At 46.3% G+C, this 19087-nt stretch overlaps 1 protein-coding gene across 5 annotated transcripts in view; it reads right to left on the reverse strand.

Moving 5' to 3' along the window:
- ccdc14 (coiled-coil domain containing 14) overlaps positions 1–19087 on the reverse strand; it is an 84044-nt gene that overhangs the window by 18087 nt on the left and 46870 nt on the right. The gene's annotated exons all lie outside the window — the stretch shown is intronic.

Below are 19087 nucleotides of genomic sequence, written 5' to 3' on the forward strand. Positions count from 1 at the left end.
CAGACGCAAAGGATTCTGAACTTCTAAATTGGGGTTTGGCGTCTCAGGAAGGAAGGCGGGGGGGGGGGGGGGGGGGTGGCGCGGTAAATCTAGTGCTAATTACCTCAGTGGAGCGCTACAGAGGCACTACCACCAGAGCGTTACTGAATTTTGGGTGACTTACATTCAGCAATCATCCTTCAATCCTTCACACTGGCTCATTTCAGCTCTCAAAGGGGAGGCTCCATCAAGCTGCAACTGCTCATTTTCACCATTCTTGCAACTGAACTCAATCTGAGACCAACTGAGAGATCTCATGGTTAATCCAGATTGAAGGGAGAGAGCTTGTCGGTTTAATAGTGCGCATTGGAGGCATTGGTGGGGCAGTAGATCAAAGGAGGGAAGCGCTGTTTCCCAGCAAGTGGAAGGAGCCATTGCCCCAGGTCTTCAGGGCAACATGGAGGGAAGTGACCGAGGAGGTCCCCATCAGTACTGTCATCGAACACAGCCTCACAGTGTCCTGTAAGAAGTTCAACGACCTTAGTCAGGTGGTCAAGATAAGTACATGCTTCAACAAGTTCTGCATACCAGCCTCTGAACCTCTGTCTGTGCACACTGTGCAAACCACATCTGCAACTACTCAAATTTACATCCTGATCTCATGCCTTGCCTACATTCACAGCTATTCAACGACGGTAGGCATATCTCCGACACATATAGCTGGACTCTGACTCAGACACAATCCTTTCTTTTGCAGGCCAAGATGGCACACAATAGGAGGGAGCAGCAGAGGACAGGTGGGGGGGAAACCTCGGCTCCAGCAGCTGTCCGATCTCAAGGAGCGAGTGCTGTAACACATTGGGCAGCAGGTGGTGGGCGCTGTGACCGTCGGCGATGTCGATCCCGCTGGGGGCAACAACGGTATCTTCATCATCGCTCCTTTCTCATCCCATTTCCCCCTCACACCAGAAGGCATTATCACTATCCAGCTTCTGATACTATTATGTATGCTTGCTTGTATTGTTATATGATGTTTGAAACACTGAATGTACCTTACACTGTACACACCTTACTGAATACCAGAGGGTGCTGCTGCTGGAGACCTAAGGGTTACCTACAGGTAACCCAGTATAAAAGGGAGCTCACAGCTTGGTGTCCTCACTCGAGGAGCTGCAAATAAAGAACTACAGTCTACACAGTTTCAGTACCATACCTTGCCTCGTGGAGTCATTATCAAAGGTGTCTGCATGCACTACAACTACGAGGATGGGATTCGAACCCACGCATGCAAAGAGTGTTATGTATGCTGATTATGGCAGAGAGTTTGAAATGCCTAATGTAACCATGTCTGGTGAGATCATGATACCAAAAAGTGATGCAAATACTGTTATTAACAATATAAAGGCAGTCAATAATGTAGACTCGACTATGTATGAGCCGTGGTGTCATGTATACAGGTAGAACACCATTAACGGACACTGGGTTCTACAGGGACCATGCAAATGCTAGAGGAATCTCCCTGTAGGAGACCCCCAGGTCCAGCTGGCTACCAGACCATGTAGCCTGGACCTTTGGAACTAGTGTGATGCCCCAGGAAGAACACACACAAACCCAGTGGGAGCAGACCCATTACAGGGACAGTGGTCAATGGGCAGCACAGCCACCACCACTGGCAACCTGCCCCAGACCAGCCCTATACCCCCTGGCCATGAGGGCCAACACTAGGAGCAAGAGGCCAATACCCTCCAGCTTTCCTGGCAAAACCTGGGATGACTAGACTCTCATCCCAATTAGAGGACAAGGAGCCCACAGTCCTGTGGCCCTGCCCACCACCACACAACTACCCACATCACAGAGTATGCACCCTACCCACTGCTGCAATGGCTACCCCACTGAGGGATCCCACAACAGTGGCACCCACATGGTTTGTGTGTGAAGGGGGGAAATGTATGAGGCCAGCCTCAAGTACAGGGATCACACCTGGCACCCACACAACCCTCAGCACAACCTCCCATAGCCCACTACTGATCACCTCCCCAGGTCATTATAATAAGGACTTGAAAAATGCTTAGCGGGGGGGTGGGCGGAGAGGAGTGTTATGTATGCTTGCTTGTATTGTTATATGATGTTTGTAACACAATGTACCATACACTGTACACACCTTACTGTACACCAGAGGGTGCTGCTGCTGGAGACCAAAGGGTTACCTATACACTATGGGTGACCCAGTATAAAAGGGAGCTCACAGCTTGGTGTCCTCACTTGAGGGGCTGCAAATAAAGGACTACAGTCTACACAGTTTAAGTACTATACCCCGCCTCGTGGAGTAATTACCAAAGGCGCCTGCATACACTACAGATACTGTCTGCATTCCCGACTACATTCCTACGCCCCTGACCTCACCTTGCGCTTTTATGCTTTCAGATAATCAGCCAGCAGATGACCAGCCTGTCCTGAGCTCTCCCCTATGAGAGTGACAAAGGAGAAGAGGAGGACCCAAGCACTGTGTTACTGCATCTCTCACCCGCAAGCACCACCTCAGACTGGCACTACGCATTCGTTAGAGATTGGCTTAGTAGAGCGGTCTGCACTGGGTGATGCACCGGGGACGAGCGGAAAGGGTAGCTCGGGGGGCAGCTGTCTGGAGGGAGAGTTCGCGCGCAAATTCTGGTGCACAGGGCTCAGATGAGGGCCTCGATGGGGAGGCGTTCACAAGGGCTGGTGCAATGGCAAGGGGCCCGAGAGCCTCACGGCAATGGTAAGAAGCGTGGAGGAAGTCTGCCTCCAACATTGCACAGAGCTCTGCGCACACCATGGAGCCCATCATTTCCAGTCTGCAGATGATGGTGGAGTCACAGAGAGACTGTGGAGACCTAGACCTCATGAACCATACCATGCGCAATGTGGCAATTTCTATTGCAGCACGGGCAGAAGCAACACAACATCTTAGTACTGAAATGCAATCAATGGTTGCTGGTGTCGAAGCTCAGACTGCTCTCATGCAGTCTCAGTTGGATGCCACGTGAGTTCTGACACTGCTGCCATCATCACTGGGTCCACCAGTCAACCAGGGATCTCATGGTGTAGCAGCATGCCACCAATCTGCTCCAGTGGATTGGCGGGGATGCTGAGGTGCTGCCCCAGGGGATTGGCAGTAGGTCAGTGAAGCAGGACCTTGCGATCCTCTCAGAATGACAGCATTCTTGATCCCACCATTACCACTCCACCATTGCACTAGTCACTGCCTCTCACCCAGCCAGCCGTGCCCAGCCTGAGGTGGTGTAATCTACAGCCGGGCTCTGTAGTCTCTGACCATCAGCAGACTTCCACCAGCAGTGCTGCAGCCACTGGGGAGGCACTACGTAGGAGCAGTAGAATAGGTAAAGACAGTATTTTATAAGGCTTTGCACAATATGTGGCTAATGTTTTATGATAAAAATTTAATTGGAATGTTGCATATTTGGTGCTGTATCTCATTTCACTTTTGGGGTTCTGCTATGGCATGGGAAATTGATGCAATGATGGGGATGTGCAGATCAACCTGGAATTGGGGTGGAATTCATTGCAACTGAAGTCTGATGAGGCGCTCGCAGGCCACAACTGTAAATCACTCAAAACGCCTGTCTGCCTATGTGAAACTAAGAAGGAAACATTATTGGCAGACTAAAACTTGACCGGTGCTGGCGCCTTTAAATACAGCTCCTCCAGTTGACATCTGACTGAAACCCGACTGCTGTAGTTCTTGTCGTCAGCGCTAGGCACTAAACCAGGGGGAGGTGGTCAATTTTTGTTATGGGCGCTGTATACGGTAATGACATCAGCATCACCGGGCGCAGCAGAGCGAGGCACTACGTGTTACCATAAGAACATAAGAATTAGGAACAGGAGTAGGCCATCTAGCCCCTCGAGCCTGCTCCCCCATTCAAAAAGATCATGGCGATCTGGCCGTGGACTCAGCTCCACTTACCCGCCCGCTCCCCATAACCCTTAATTCCCTTATTGGTTAAAAATCTATCTATCTGTGATTTGAATACATTCAATGAGCTAGCCTCAACTGCTTCCCTGGGCAGAGAATTACACAGATTCACAACCCTCTGGGAGAAGAAATTCCTTCTCAACTCGGTTTTAAATTGACTCCCCTGTATTTTAAGACTGTGGCCCCTAGTTCTAGTCTCCCCGACCAGTGGAAACAACCTCTCTGCCTCTATCTTGCCTATACCTTTCATTATTTTAAATGTTTCTATAAGATCACCCCTCATCCTTCTGAACTCCAACGAGTAAAGACCCAATCTACTCAATCTATCATCATAAGGTAACCCCCTCATCTCCGGAATCAGCCTAGTGAATCGTCTCTGTACCCCCTCCAAGGCTAGTATATCCTTCCTTAAGTAAGGTGACCAAAACTGCACGCAGTACTCCAGGTGCGGCCACACTAATACCCTGTACAGTTGCAGCAGGACCTCCCTGCTTTTGTACTCCATCCCTCTCGCAATGACGGCCAACATTCCATTCGCGTTCCTGATTACCTGCTGCACCTGCAAACTAACTTTTTGGGATTCATGCACAAGGACCCCCAGGTCCCTCTGCACCGCAGCATGTTGTAATTTCTCCCCATTCAAATAATATTCCCTTTTACTGGTTTTTTTCTAAGGTGGATGACCTCACATTTTCCGACATTATATTCCATCTGCCAAACCTTAGCCCATTCGCTTAACCTATCTAAATCTCTTTGCAGCCTATCTGTGTCCTCTACACAACTCGCTTTCCCACTAATCTTTGTGTCATCTGCAAATTTTGTTACACTACACTCTGTTCCCTCTTCCAGGTCATCTATGTATATTGTAAACAGTTGTGGTCCCAGCACCGATCTCTGTGGCACACCACTAACCACCGATTTCCAACCCGAAAAGGACCCATTTATCCTGATTCTCTGCTTTCTGTTAGCCAGCCAATTCTTGATTCATGCTAATACATTTCCTCTGACTCCGCGTACCTTTATCTTCTGCAGTAACCTTTTGTGTGGCACCTTATCGAATGCCTTTTGGAAATCTGAATACACCACATCCATCGGTACACCTCTATCCACCATGCTCGTTATATCCTCAAAGAATTCCAGTAAATTAGTTAAACATGATTTCCCCTTCATGAATCCATGTTGCGTCTGCTTGATTGCACTATTCCTATCGAGATGTCCCGCTATTTCTTCCTTAATGATAGCTTCAAGCATTTTCCCCACTACAGATGTTAAACTAACCGGCCTATAATTACTTGCCTTTTGTCTGCCCCCTTTTTTAAACAGAGGCATTACATTAGCTGCTTTCCAATCCGATGGTACCTCCCCAGAGTCCAGAGAATTTTGGTAGATTATAACGAATGCATCTGCTATAACTTCCGCCATCTCTTTTAATACCCTGGGATGCATTTCATCAGGACCAGGGGACTTGTCTACCTCGAGTCCCATTAGCCTGTCCAGCACTACCTCCCTAGTGATAGTGATTGTCTCAAGGTCCTCCCTTCCCACATTCCCGTGACCAGCAATTTTTGGCATGGTTTTTGTGTCTTCCACTGTGAAGACCGAAGGAAAATAATTGTTTAAGGTCTCAGCCATTTCCACATTTCCCATTATTAAATCCCCCTTCTCATCTTCTAAGGGACCAACATTTACTTTAGTCACTCTCTTCCGTTTTATATATCGGTAAAAGCTTTTACTATCTGTTTTTATGTTTTGCGCAAGTTTACATTCGTAATCTATCTTCCCCTTCTTTATTGCTTTCTTAGTCATTCTTTGCTGTCGTTTAAAATTTTCCCACTAACCTTTGCCACCTTATACGTATTGTTTTTTAATTTGATACTCTCCTTTATTTCCTTGGTTATCCACAGCTGGTTATCCCTTCTCTTACCGCCCTTCTTTTTCACTGGAATATGTTTTTGTTGAGCACTATGAAAGAGCTCCTTAAAAGTCCTCCACTGTTCCTCAATTGTGCCACCGTTTAGTCTGTGTTCCCAGTCTACTTTAACCAACTCTGCCCTCATCCCACTGTAGTCCCCTTTGTTTAAGCATAGTACGCTCGTTTGAGACACTACTTCCTCACCCTCAATCTGTATTACAAATTCAACCATACTGTGATCACTCATTCCGAGAGGATCTTTTACTAGGAGATCGTTTATTATTCCTGTCTCATTACACAGGACCAGATCTAAGATAGCTTGCTCCCTTGTAGGTTCTGTAACATACTGTTCTAAGAAACAATCCCGTATGCATTCTATGAATTCCTCCTCCAGGCTACCCAGTGCGATTTGATTTGACCAATCGATATGAAGTTAAAATCCCCCATGATTACTGCTGTTCCTTTTTCACATGCTTCTATTATTCCCTTGATTATTGTCCGCCCCACCATGAAGTTATTATTTGGGGGCCTATAAACTACGCCCACCAGTGACTTTTTCCCCTTACTATCTCTAATCTCCACCCACAATGATTCAACATTTTGTTCGTTAGAGCTAATATCATCTCTCACAACTGCCCTGATATCATCCTTTATTAACAGAGCTACCCCACCTCCTTTCCCTTCTTGTCTATCCTTCCGAATTGTCAGATACCCCCTGTATATTTAATTCCCAGCCTTGGCCACCCTGCAACCACGTTTCTGTAATGGCCACTAAATCATACCCATTTCTAATGATTTGTGCCATCAACTCATTTACTTTATTTCGAATGCTGCGTGCATTTAGGTAGAGTGTTTTAATACTAGTTTTTAAACCATGATTATTAGTTTTGACCCCTCCTGCAGCCCCTTTATCTTCATACATATTGTCCCTTCCTATCACCTTGTGGTTTACACTTACCCCAGTGCTACTCTGCTCTGTTGCCTCCTGCCTTTTGCATTCTTTCTTGGGGTCCTGTTCATCTGTGCTCTCACCCACTCTAACTAGCTCAGAGCCCTCTCCTGGGATCCGAATACTCCTCGCATTGAGGCACCGAGCTTTCAGGCTTGCCTTTTTATTACACTTTGACCCTTTACAATTTTGCTGTACATTGGCCCTTTTTGTTTTTTGCCTTGGGTTTCTCTGCCCTCCACTTTTAATCATCTCCTTTCTGTCTTTTGCTTCTGTCTCCATCTGTCTCCCTGCATTGGTTCCCATCCCCCTGCCATATTCGTTTAACTCCCCCCCCCCCTCTCCCCAACAGCACTAGCAAACACTCCCCCTAGGACATTAGTTCCGGTCCTGTCCAGATGCAGACCGTCTGGTTTGTACTGGTCCCACCTCCCCCAGAACCGGTTCCAATGCCCCAGGAATTTGAATCCCTCCCTGCTGCACCACTGCTCAAGCCACGTATTCATCTGCACTATCCTACTCTGACTAGCACATGGCACTGGTAGCAATCCCGAGATTACTACTTTTGAGGTCCTACTTTTTAATTTAGCTCCTAGCTCCTTAAATTCGTCTCGTAGGACCTCATCCCTTTTTTTTAAACCTATGTCGTTGGTACCAATGTGCACCACGACAACTGGCTGTTCTCCCTCCCTTTTCAGAATGTCCTGCACCCACTCCGAGACATCCTTGACCCTTGCACCAGGGAGGCAACATACCATCGTGGAGTCTCAGTTGCGGCCGCAGAAACGCCTATCTATTCCCCTTACAATTGAATCCCCTATCACTATCGCTCTCTCTCTTTTTCCTGCCCTCCTGTGCAACAGAGCCAGCTACAGTGCCATGAACTTGGCTGCTGCTGCCCTCCCCTGATGAGTCATCCCCCTCAACAGTACTCAAAGCAGTACTGTTGAGGGGGATGACCGCAGGGGACCCCTGCACTACCTTCCTTGCACTGCTCTTCCTGCTGGTCTTCCATTCTCTAGCTGGCTGTGGACCCTTCACCTGCGGTAAGACCAACTCGCTACACGTGCTACTCACGTCATTCTCAGCATCGTGGATGCTCCAGAGTGAATCCACCCTCAGCTCCAAATCCACAACACGGTCCGTCAGGAGCTGGAGGCGGATACACTTCCCGCATACGTAGTCGTCAGGGACCACCGCTGCAAACCCCTGCCAAATTTGGCCGGAGGCGCTGTTCTTGCCACACCTGGTCGCAAAGTAGCCCAATTTCTCCCCCTTTGTTGTGACCTTCACCACGAACTAACCCATCCTCGTTACTGATCTCCTTCAGCTCCATGTCCCTATTCACATCTTTCACTCTTCTGACAATGGTCCACTCTTTATTCACCATTCTCTAAACTCCAACTTCAATGGCTGCTTTTACAGTCAACATTTCTGTGCCCTCTGGAATTTTCTCCCTAAATCCCATCCCTACTACTGCTTTCTAAAGTTCTCTTTAAACATTCACACTCATTTTGAAACTTCCCGCACTCATTATTCCCTTCGGCTTAGTGTCCAGTTTTTCTTCTCTCTCTAAATTGCTCTGAGATATCTTTCGGGCACGAATTCAAATGTATTTTGAAGTGCTGCCATCACTACTGCTCAGCAAGTTACATTATGCCAATAATTATTCACAAGGTAGATATGGATGATAAAGGCCATTCAGTCTCTCTATTCAGAAATAAAATTCTGCAGTCCCCCACTCACAGCATCTAGCTGTTTCTTAAATGTTTCCTGGGTTTTACCCTCCATTACCCAAACCAGAGGTCCATTCCAATTATTAGGCTATGAAAGAATTCCTCAGGATATATTCAGGTGAACTCAGGTTTTGCAAAGGTTTTAAGTGGTTACTTTATTTCAGTCTTCACTCCAGTCGATGATGCTCAGTTGACACTAAAGCTGTAAATAACAAAATGTATGGGGATGTGATCCAAATCCACGGCACCATAGGTTGGTAGTAATCTCCGGATTATTCCCGGTGCCACATGCTAGTGAGTACAGAAATAGGAGGATCGAGCTGATGAATGGGTGGCTGAAGAGAAGGTGCAGGAGGGAGGGCTTTAGATTCCTGAGGCATTGGGACCACTTCTGGGGGAGGTGCGACCTGTGCAAGTCGGACTGATTGCACCTCAACAGAGCCGGGACCAATATCCTCGCAGGGGGTGGGGTTGTTGCTAGTGCTGTTGGGGTGGGTTTAAACTAGCTTGGCAGGGGGATGGGAACCAGAGAGTAGTTTCAGAAGGAAGAGAAGCAAAGCTGGAACTGGAAGGCAGAAAATTAGTGAGTTTGGAAGACTGAGGAAGCAAAGGCTAGAAAATAGGCAACAAGGGAGTTTGGCAGTGCTAAATGGCATGTACTTTAATGCAAAGAGTCTAGGGAATAAGGCAGATAAGCTGAGGGCACAGATAGACATATGGGAGTATGATATAGCTATTACTAAGATATGGTTGAAAAAAGGGCAGGAATGACAACTCAACATTCTTGGTTACAGGGTTTTCAGATGGGATAGAGAGGGGGACTAAAAAATGAGATATTGATTAAAGAAACAATTACAGTTGTGAGGAAAAATGATATGTTAGAAGTATTATATATGTAAACCTGTATATACCTTGTATAGCCTCCAAAGGGCTCATCCCCTGGAGTCCCAAGGGAACCCACAATCCCTTGGGAGCACAGGTACTTAAGGAGGCCTCCCAGGCTGGAGAGGCACTCTGGAGACCTGCACTTTACTTTGAGCTCACAGTATCCAGTCAGACTCTTTATTCACACAGAACAAGAAGGATCACCCTATTAGGCCATATGGATTGAATTGAAGAACAAAAAGGGCCAATCACACTGCTGGGAGTGTACAATAGACCCCCAAACAGTCAAAGGGAGATAGAAGAGCAAATATGTAGGCACATTTCTGAGAAGTGCAGCAACTATAGGACAGTAATAGTAAGGGATTTCAATTACCCTAATATTAACTGGGATAAAATTAGTGTGAAGGGTATAGAGGGTGCAGAATTCCTAAAATGTATTCAGGAAAACTTTTTTAGCCAGTATGGGGCGAGCCTAAAAGGGAGGGGAAGTTCTGGACTTAGTTTTAGAGAATGAAGTTGGGCAAGTGGAAGAGCATTTTTGTGCTAGTGATCATAATTTAGTTAAATTTAAGGTGGTTACAGAAAAGGACAAAGATAGACCAAGAATAAAAGTTCTCAATTGGGGAAAAGCCAATTTTACAAAGCAGAGATGTGCTTTAGCCAAAGTGGACTGGAAACAGCTACTTAACGGTAAATCAGTGTCAGAACAGTGCGAGGCATTCAAGGAGGAGATAGTGCAGGTTCAGAGGAAGTATGTTCCCTTAAAGAAAAATGGTGGGACAAACAAATCTAGAGCTCCCTGGATGTCAAGGGACAACAGTGCAGGATAAAGAATAAAGGGGGGTGGTGGGGTGTTATGACAGATATCCAGGGCTCAATACTGCAGAAACCCTAAAGGAGCATAGAAAGTGCAGGGGTGAAATTAAAAAGGAAATTAGGAAAGCAAAGAGAGAGCATGAAAACATTTTGGCAAGTAAAATCAAGGAAAACCAGATGCTTTATAAATACATTAAAAGCAAGAGGATAACTAAAGAAAGAGTATGGCCAATTAGAGACCATAATGATAATGTGTGTGTGGAGGCGAAAGACGTGGGTATGGTTCTTAATGAATACTTAGAGTCTGTTTTCACAAGAGAGCGGCGATACAGACATTGCAATTAGGGAGGAGGAGTCTGAAATACTGGATGAAATCAACATAGTGAGAGAGGAAGTATTAAAGGGTTTAGCAGCTTTGAAAGTGGATAAATCCCCAGGCCCGGATGAAATGTATCCCTGGTTGTTAATGAAAGCAAGAGAGGAAATAGCAGAGGGTCTGACCATCATTTTCCAGTCCTCTCTAGCTACAGATGTGGTGCCAGAGGACTGCTAACGTTGTACAAAAAGGGAGAAGGGGATAGATCGAGTAATTACAGGCCAGTCAGCCTAACCTCGGTGGTGGGCAAATTATTGGAAAAAATTCTGATAAATCTTCATTTCGAAAGACATGGATTAATCAAGGACAGTCAGCATGGATTTGTTAAGGGACGGTCGTGTCTGACTAACTTGATTACATTTTTTGAGGAAGGTAACTAGGTGGGTCGATGAGGGTAGTGTATATGGATTTTAGCAAGGCTTTTGATAAGATCCCACATGGCAGACTGTTCACGGAAATAAATGCCCATGGGATCCAAGGCAAAGTGGCAAGTTGGATCCAAAACTGGCTCAGAGGAACAAGCAAAGGGTAATGGTCGATGGGTGTTTTTGTGACTGGAAGGCTATTTCCAATGTGGTTCCGCAGGGCTCAATACTTGCTTTTTATGATATATATCAATGATTTAGACTTAAATGTAGGGGGTATGATTAAGAAGTTTGCAGATGATACAAAAATTGGCCATATTGTTGATAATGAAGAAGAAAACTGCGGACTGCAGGACGATATCAATGAACTGGTCAGGTTGGCAGAACAGTGGCAAACGGAATTCAATCCTGTGCAGTGTGAAATAATGCATTTGGGGAGGGCTATCATCATCATAGGCAGTCCCTCGGAATTGAGGAAGACTTGCTTCCACTCTTAACATCTTGGGTGCCTGTACATTCCAATAGGAGAACCACAGTCTCTGTCACAGGTGGGGCAGATAGTCATTGAGGGAAGGCGTGGATGGGACTGGTTTGCCGCACGCGCTGTCCGCTGCCTGCGCTTGATTTCTGCATGCTCTCGGCGACGAGACTCGACGTGCTCAGCGCCCTCCTGGATGCGCTTCCTGCAATTAGGGTGGTCTTTGGCCAGGGTCTCCCAGGTGACAGTGGGGATGTTGCACTTTATCAGGGAGGCTTTGAGGATGTCCTCGTAATGTTTCTGCTGCCCACCTTTGGCTCGTTTGCCGAAGGAGTTCAGAGTAGAGTGCTTGCTTTGGGAGTCTCGTGTCTGGCATACGAACTATGTAGCATGCCCAGCGGAGCTCATCAAGTGTGTGGTCAGTGCTTCGATGCTGGCCTGGTCAACGACGCTAATATTGGTGCGTCTGTCCTCTCAGGGGATTTGTAGGATCTTGCGGAAACATTGTTGGTGGTATTTTTCCAGCGACTTGAGGTGTCTACTGTACATGGTCCATGTTTCTGAGCCACACAGGACAGTGGGTATTACTACAGCCTGTAGACCATGAGTTTTGAGGAGGGCTAATAAGACAAGGGAATACACAATAAATGGTAGGACACTGAAGTGTGAAGGAACAAAGGGACCTTGGGAGTGCACGTCAACAGATCCCTGAAGTAGCAGGCCAGGTAGATAAGGTTATTAAGAAGGCATACAAAATACTTGTATTCTATACCTTGGCTAATAAAGGCAAGAGTAGGGAGGTTAAACTTGAACTGTATAAAACATTAGTTAGACTACAGCTAGAGTACTGTGTGCAGTTCTGGTCACCACATTACATAGAAAATAGGTGCAGGAGTAGGTCATTCGGCCCTTCGAGCCTGCACCATAAGATCATGGCTGATCATTCCGTCAGTACCCCTTTCCTGCTTTCTCTCCATACCCCTTGATCCCCTTAACCGTAAGGGCCATATCTAACTCACTCTCGAATATATCTAATGAACTGGCATCAACAACTCTCTGCGGCAGGGAATTCCATTGGTTAACAACTTCTCCTCATCTCAGTCTTAAATTGCCTACCCTTTATCCTAAGACTATGTCCCCTGGTTCTGGACTTCCCCAACATCGGGAACATTCTTCCCGCATCTAACCTGTCCAGTCCCATCAGAATCTTATACGTTTCTATGAGATCCCCTCTCATCCTTCTAAACTCCAGTGAATAAAGGCCCAGTTGATCCAGTCTCTCCTCATATGACAGTCCAGCCATCCCTGGAATCAGTCTGGTGAACCTTCGCTGCACTCCCTCAATAGCAAGAACGTCCTTCCTCAGATTAGGAGACCAAAACTGTACACAATATTCCAGGTGAGGCCTCACTAAGGCCCTGTACAACTGCAGTAAGACCTCCCTGCTCCTATACTCAAATCCCCTAGCTATGAAGGCCAACATACCATTTGCCTTCTTCACCACCTGCTGTACCTGCATGCCCAGTTTCAGTGACTGATGAACCATGACACCCAGGTCCCCTTTTCCAAATCTGCCGCCATCCAGATAATATTCTGCCTTTGTATTTTTGCCCCCAAAATGGATAACCTCACATTTATCCACATTATACTGCATCTGCCATGCATTTGCCCACTCACCTAACCTGCCCAAGTCACCCTGCAGCCTCTTAGCATCCTCCTCACAGCTCACACCGCCACCGTTTAGTGTCATCCGCAAACTTGGAGATATTACACTCAATTCCTTCATCTAAATCATTAATGTATATTGTAAAGAGCTGGGGTCCCAGCACTGAGCCCTGCGGCACTCCACTAGTCACTGCCTACCGTACAGGAAAGATGTGATTGCATGAGAGAGAGTAGAGGAGATTTACGAGGATGTTGCCTGGACTGGAGAATTTTAGCTATGAGGAAAGATTGGATAGGCTGGGCTTGTTTTCTTTGGAATAGAGGAGGCTGAGTGGAGACCTTATTGAGGTGTATTAAATTGAGGGGCCTAGATAGGGTGGATCATAAGGACATATTTCTCTTAGCAGAGGGGTCAATAACCAAGGAGTATAGATTTACAGTAATTGGTAGGCAGTTTAGAGGGGATTTGAGGGGAATCTTTTTCACCCAAAGGATGGTGGGAGTCTGGAGCTCATTGCCTGAAAGGCCGGCAGGGCAGAAACCCTCACCACATGTAAAAAGTACTTGGATATGCACTTGAAGTGCGGTAACCTACAGGGCTACGGAACAAAAACTGGGAAGTGGGATTAGGCTGGGTAGCTCTTTGGCTGCCGGCACGGATACAATGGGCTGAAATGGCCTCCTTCCGTGCTGTAAATTTCTATGATTCTATGTGATCCAGGAAATAATCAAATCGGACTGCTGCTTAATGAAATGGGAGATGTGCTAAGTAAGCCCCTTGATTGTATATTTAACAACTCGCTGGAGTCCAAGATTGTGCCGAAGGACTTAAGGAAGGCTAATAATGTACGAATATTCAAAAAGGGTAAGCCAGAACTGGGAAATTATAGACCTATAAGTTTGACTTTGGTTATAGGCTAGTTGCTAAAGGAATAATTAGTCAGGTATGACCATCTCGACAGAGAAGGCATTATTAGAGTATCTCAACATGGCTTCTGGAAAAGATGGTCGTGTCTCACCAACTTGGTTGAATTTTTTTGAGGTTACTAGGTTGGTAGATGAAGGAAGCCCTCTTAAAAAAATATATATACTTGGATTTTCAAAATCTTTGACAAGGTGCCACCAATAGGTTTCTTTATAAGATAGTCTTGTAGTATTGAAGGGCAGATTATGGATTGAGTAAGGCAATTGGTTGCATTCTTATAGGAAGAATGGTAGTGATTCTGCATGGAGAATAGTTACAAATGGAGTCCTGCATGGATTAGTGTTACAACCATTGCTCTTCACTATTTATGTTTGTTAGGAAACTGTCTGCACATTCAAGGATGACACAAATATTTGTGCTAGTGTTAAAAACTTGGATCTGAATAAAAGACTACGGGCTAGAATTTTGCCAACTTTGCGACAGGGTTTTTGCCGCGATTTGACCCTCCGTGGCGAAAATCCGGTCGGCGGGATCTTTGGGCATCTTTTTGCGGCGGCGCTTCCACTTACCGCCGGGGAGAGATGCGCCGACGTGAAATGACGTGCAATGCCGTGGATTGCGTTACCGTTGTACTTTCGGCACTCTCGGCCACGTCTAGAATATCGATGGGTCAAACCTATCGGTGCAGCTCTGCCAGCAGCAGCAAATATGAAGACCTGCAAAAAAGCTAAATTAAAGTTTTTATTTTTTAATTCTTTTAGCGATTTAGTAGGTATGGGTTTTGTGAATGTTTTTTTCCCCTTTCCTCCCAAGGCCTCTCTTGCAGCGCTACCGGCCTCAGACTAAAATTGCCAAAACTCGTGGTTTGTGCCGTGATTCCTCGTGCAATGCTGACTTTACCAATGGCAGAGATGCAAAGGCTGAAATTTAGGCCTAAAAACGGTAGTGCAGCAAAAATCGTAATTTTGGTGAAAAACTACCATTTGCTGACAACCAAAATTCTAGCCCTTAAGATCTAAATGTGGCTTGCATCCGTGTAGTCTTATACACGTGACAGCTAATGCCAGAAATGTGTATACCATACAGGGTTCTGAACTAACGTCTGTTGAGCAGAATCCTGTGTCGGGTTTTGGCCTCTTCACATGCTGGGTGAAGAGCTTGGAAAAGATTCAGAGGTGGCTTCAGAGGAGAGCCACTAGATCAGTGGTGGGCAAAATACAGACCTAGGGACTTATCTGGCCCACTAATTTATTCTATCTGGTTTGCGGGCTCCTGGTGTTACATAGGGACTTTCCAGGGAGTCCGTGAAATATTCTGAAGATTCGGAGATTTTAAGAGGGGAAGGAAATCAGCTTACCTGCTTTTATCTGTATAGAACAGACTTTTAATGAAAGACCTCTGGACTACTTTATGTGGCCAATGAGCGGCGGCCGGAGGTGGGCTTGATGCTGGGCGGGAACAGAGTGCAGCTGCCATGTGAAGAGAGCTCGCATGGAGGAGTGGTGCGAGCAACACAAAGATTTTAAATGTAAGTAACCATCTGATTGCTGATTTCTGCTGACTTTATGTTGAACACTGGAACAGAAGTCACTGAAGTGGTTTAAAGTGCCAGTGAGCATAGTATACGTAGGGTATTACATTTTCCAGTTACTACTGCACACAAAATCGGCAAGAACAGCAAACCGTTCTCTGAAAGAAAATTTATATATATGGTTGAATCTGCTGTGATTTTGTGCCCAGGCAAGAAAAAGCAGTGAGAGAACATTTGCTGGTCAAGGAGAACTATTATGAGATGTGCCGAGAATATTTCCAAACGAGGGCTTTAAACTAGCTTGGCAAGGGGATGGGAACCCAGGAGAGGGCTCTGAGCTAGTTAGAGTGGGTGAGAGCTCAGATGAACAGGACCCCAAGAAAGAATGCAAAAGGCAGGAGGCAACAGAGCAGAGTAGCACCGGGGTAAATGTAAATCACAAGGTTTGGAAGGGGTACAGAGACGAGTGACTAGGCTGATTCCGGAGATGAGGGGGGTTACCTTATGATGATAGATTGAGTAGACTGGGTTTTTACTCGTTGGAGTTCAGAAGGATGAGGGGTGATCTTACAGAAACATTTAAAATAATGAAAGGTATAGACAAGATAGAGGCAGAGAGGGAATTAAGGGTTATAGGGAGCGGGCGGGTAAGTGGAGCTGAGTCCACGGCCAGATCAGCCGTGATCTTGTTGGGTGGCAGAGCAGGCTCGATGGCCTACTCCTGTTCCTAATTCTTATGTTCTTATTAATGTTGGGGAAGTCCAGAATCAGGGGTCACAATCTAAGGATAAGGGGTAAGCCATTTAGGACCAAGATGAGGAGAAACTTTTTCACCCAGAGAGTGGTGAACCTGTGGAATTCTCTACCACAGAAAGTTGTTGAGGCCAATTCACTAAATATATTCAAAAAGGAGTTAGATGTAGTCCTTACTACTAGGGGGATCAAGGGGTATGGCGAGAAAGCAGGAATGGGGTACTGAAGTTGCATGTTCAGCCATGAACTCATTGAATGGCGGTGCAGGCTCGACGGGCCGAATGGCCTACTCCTGTACCTATTTTCTATGTTTCTAAACTAATTACAAAAATAACTAATACCACAACGGGGATGATGCCCAACTTCAATTATCTGATTAAAGAGACTTCATTCTTCCCATTGAGGGAGTTTGTTTTTCTCTAACCCAATTTTTAAATATACAAGCGCAAGACTATATTTTGAGCTATTACGCAATCGTTTCTATACACACTATTCAAACTAAAATTCAGGACAAAACTATTTTTTGAAAAAATTCAATGTTTTATAGTAGTTATTTGATTGTTCGTATGATTTGTTTCTTAACTATAATTGTTAAAATATCTTCTGACGGTTTATAACTGCTTCAAGTTTTTTTTTTTAAAAACAATTTTACAGCGGTTGTCAAGTAACCAGTTAATTATGGCATAATATCATCAATGGCTAAGAAGTTTTGGGTAAACCTGTACCATGTTAGCATGTTAATTTTATTGGGCCCAAGTTTAAGCCTCAGTTGGTCCTGATTTTTTGCAGCAACTGGTGTAGAACGGAGTATCTTAGAAATTCAAATTCTCGGCATTTAGTTTGATCCAGTTCTAGTCAGTTAGAATAGTTTCACTTTGGAACAGAATTTTTTTTTCAAAAGGGGGCGTGTCCGGCCACTTACGCCTTTTTTCAAAGTTTCGGCAGTGAAAACTTACTCCAAACTAACTTAGAATGGAGTAAGTGAAGATTTTTGTACGCTCGAAAAAACCTTGTCTGCACTTTAGAAAATCAGGCGTAGGTTACAAATCAGGCGTAGGGAATGGGGGGGGAGCGGTTTAAAGGGAAGTTTACAAACATTAAACACTTCAGTTTTACAAATAAAGAGCCATCATCAATAATAAATGATAAAAACATCAATAAATCAATAAAAAAAAAATTAAGAAGAAATAATTTTTTTTTTTAAATCAATAAATAAAACATTTTCTACTTACCGACTGCAGCACCGGGAGCCCTCCAACACCGTGCTGGGATGCCCCCCCCCCCCCTCCCGCAGTGTGTCTCTGTCAGTGTCTCTATCTCTCTCACTCTCTGTCTGTCAGTGTCTGTGTTTCAGACAGCGAGGGGAGGGGGAGGAAGGGGGCAGAGGGAGAGGGCGGAGGTGGGAGGGGAGGGAAGGGGGGGAGAAGGGGAAGGGGAGAGGAGAAGGGGAAAGGGGGGGAGGGGGAGAGAGGAGAAGGGGAAAGGGGGGGAGGGGGAGAGAGGAGAAGGGGAAAGAGAAGGAGATGGGGGGGGAAAAGGAGATGGGGGGAAAAGGAGATGGGGGGGAGAAAGGAGATGGGGGGGAGAAAGGAGATGGGGGGGAGAAAGGAGATGGGGGGGAGAAAGGAGATGGGGGGGGGAGAAAGGAGATGGTGGGGGGAGATAGGAGATGGGGTTGGGGAAAAGGAGAAGGGGCGGGGGGGGAAGGCTGAAATGAGCCGGGCCCAAGACTTCGGGCAGGGCCCATCCCCAGCACCAGATTTACAGGTAGGTGGCGTTGGGTCGAGTCCGGGGTCCGGGGTCGGGAGTGTGGGTCGGGTCGGGGTGGCGGAGGGAGGGAGGTTCGGGTCGGAGGGGAGGGAGGGAGAGGGAGGTCAGGTCGGGTCGGGAGGAAGCAGGAGCTGGGCGTGGGAGGCAGCCTTATGCACGCAGCCCCAGTGAGGCCATTCGGCCAGGGCTAGGGGCTGCGTGCTTCGGGCCCCTCCCACAGTTTTGGGCGCCTGGAGCTACTGCACATGCGCGCCCATTGTAGCGCGCATGTGCAGAGGTCCCGGCACTGTTTTCAGCGCAGGGACCTAGCTCCGCCCCCAACTGCTCGTGCTGCGCCGCGCCTGACTAAAGAGGACCAGCAGGGAGCCGGAGAATCTGTAAGTTTTTTTTAGGCGCACTTTGTGGCGCGAAAAACGGGTGTTCAGGTTGGGGCTGCGCCGTTCTCGGCGCGGCCCGAAACTTGGGACCATAAAGTGTGGAAACAATATGAAGGGTTCTTTATACAATAAATGCCATAGCAAATTTTAATGGTAGCTGTTAACATAATTCATTGTGTGTGTGCGGCCCTCAACAGCTCACCAAAACTTGTTAAGTGGCCCTCCAGTCCAAATAATTGCCCACCCCTGCACTAGAATGTTAACCAAGGACTTTTAAGCTAGGTCTTACAATAGGCTTAGGTCACCTTACTTGGCAGGAGCTCATCCAGCTTCCTTTTGAGTCGATGACCTTTGCAAAAAAGGAAAATCTCCCAACATCTCACCATCTTTCAAGGATGAATAACTGAAGCATCTCCAATCTTTCCTCATAATTTGGGACCACTGCATTACAGTGACTGAATAAGTTAGTTAATTTGTTGCATGGTATTCTAGGATTTGCACAATGTTTTGGGGATCATAATGTAATTATATGCATTTCTCCATAATTTGATCTTGTGCCTCTTTGTATAGCCTCATCATTGAGGGGAAGTATAG

Source organism: Pristiophorus japonicus, chromosome 3 (genome assembly GCF_044704955.1).
Source record: "Pristiophorus japonicus isolate sPriJap1 chromosome 3, sPriJap1.hap1, whole genome shotgun sequence".
Classification (NCBI taxonomy): Eukaryota; Metazoa; Chordata; class Chondrichthyes; family Pristiophoridae; genus Pristiophorus; species Pristiophorus japonicus.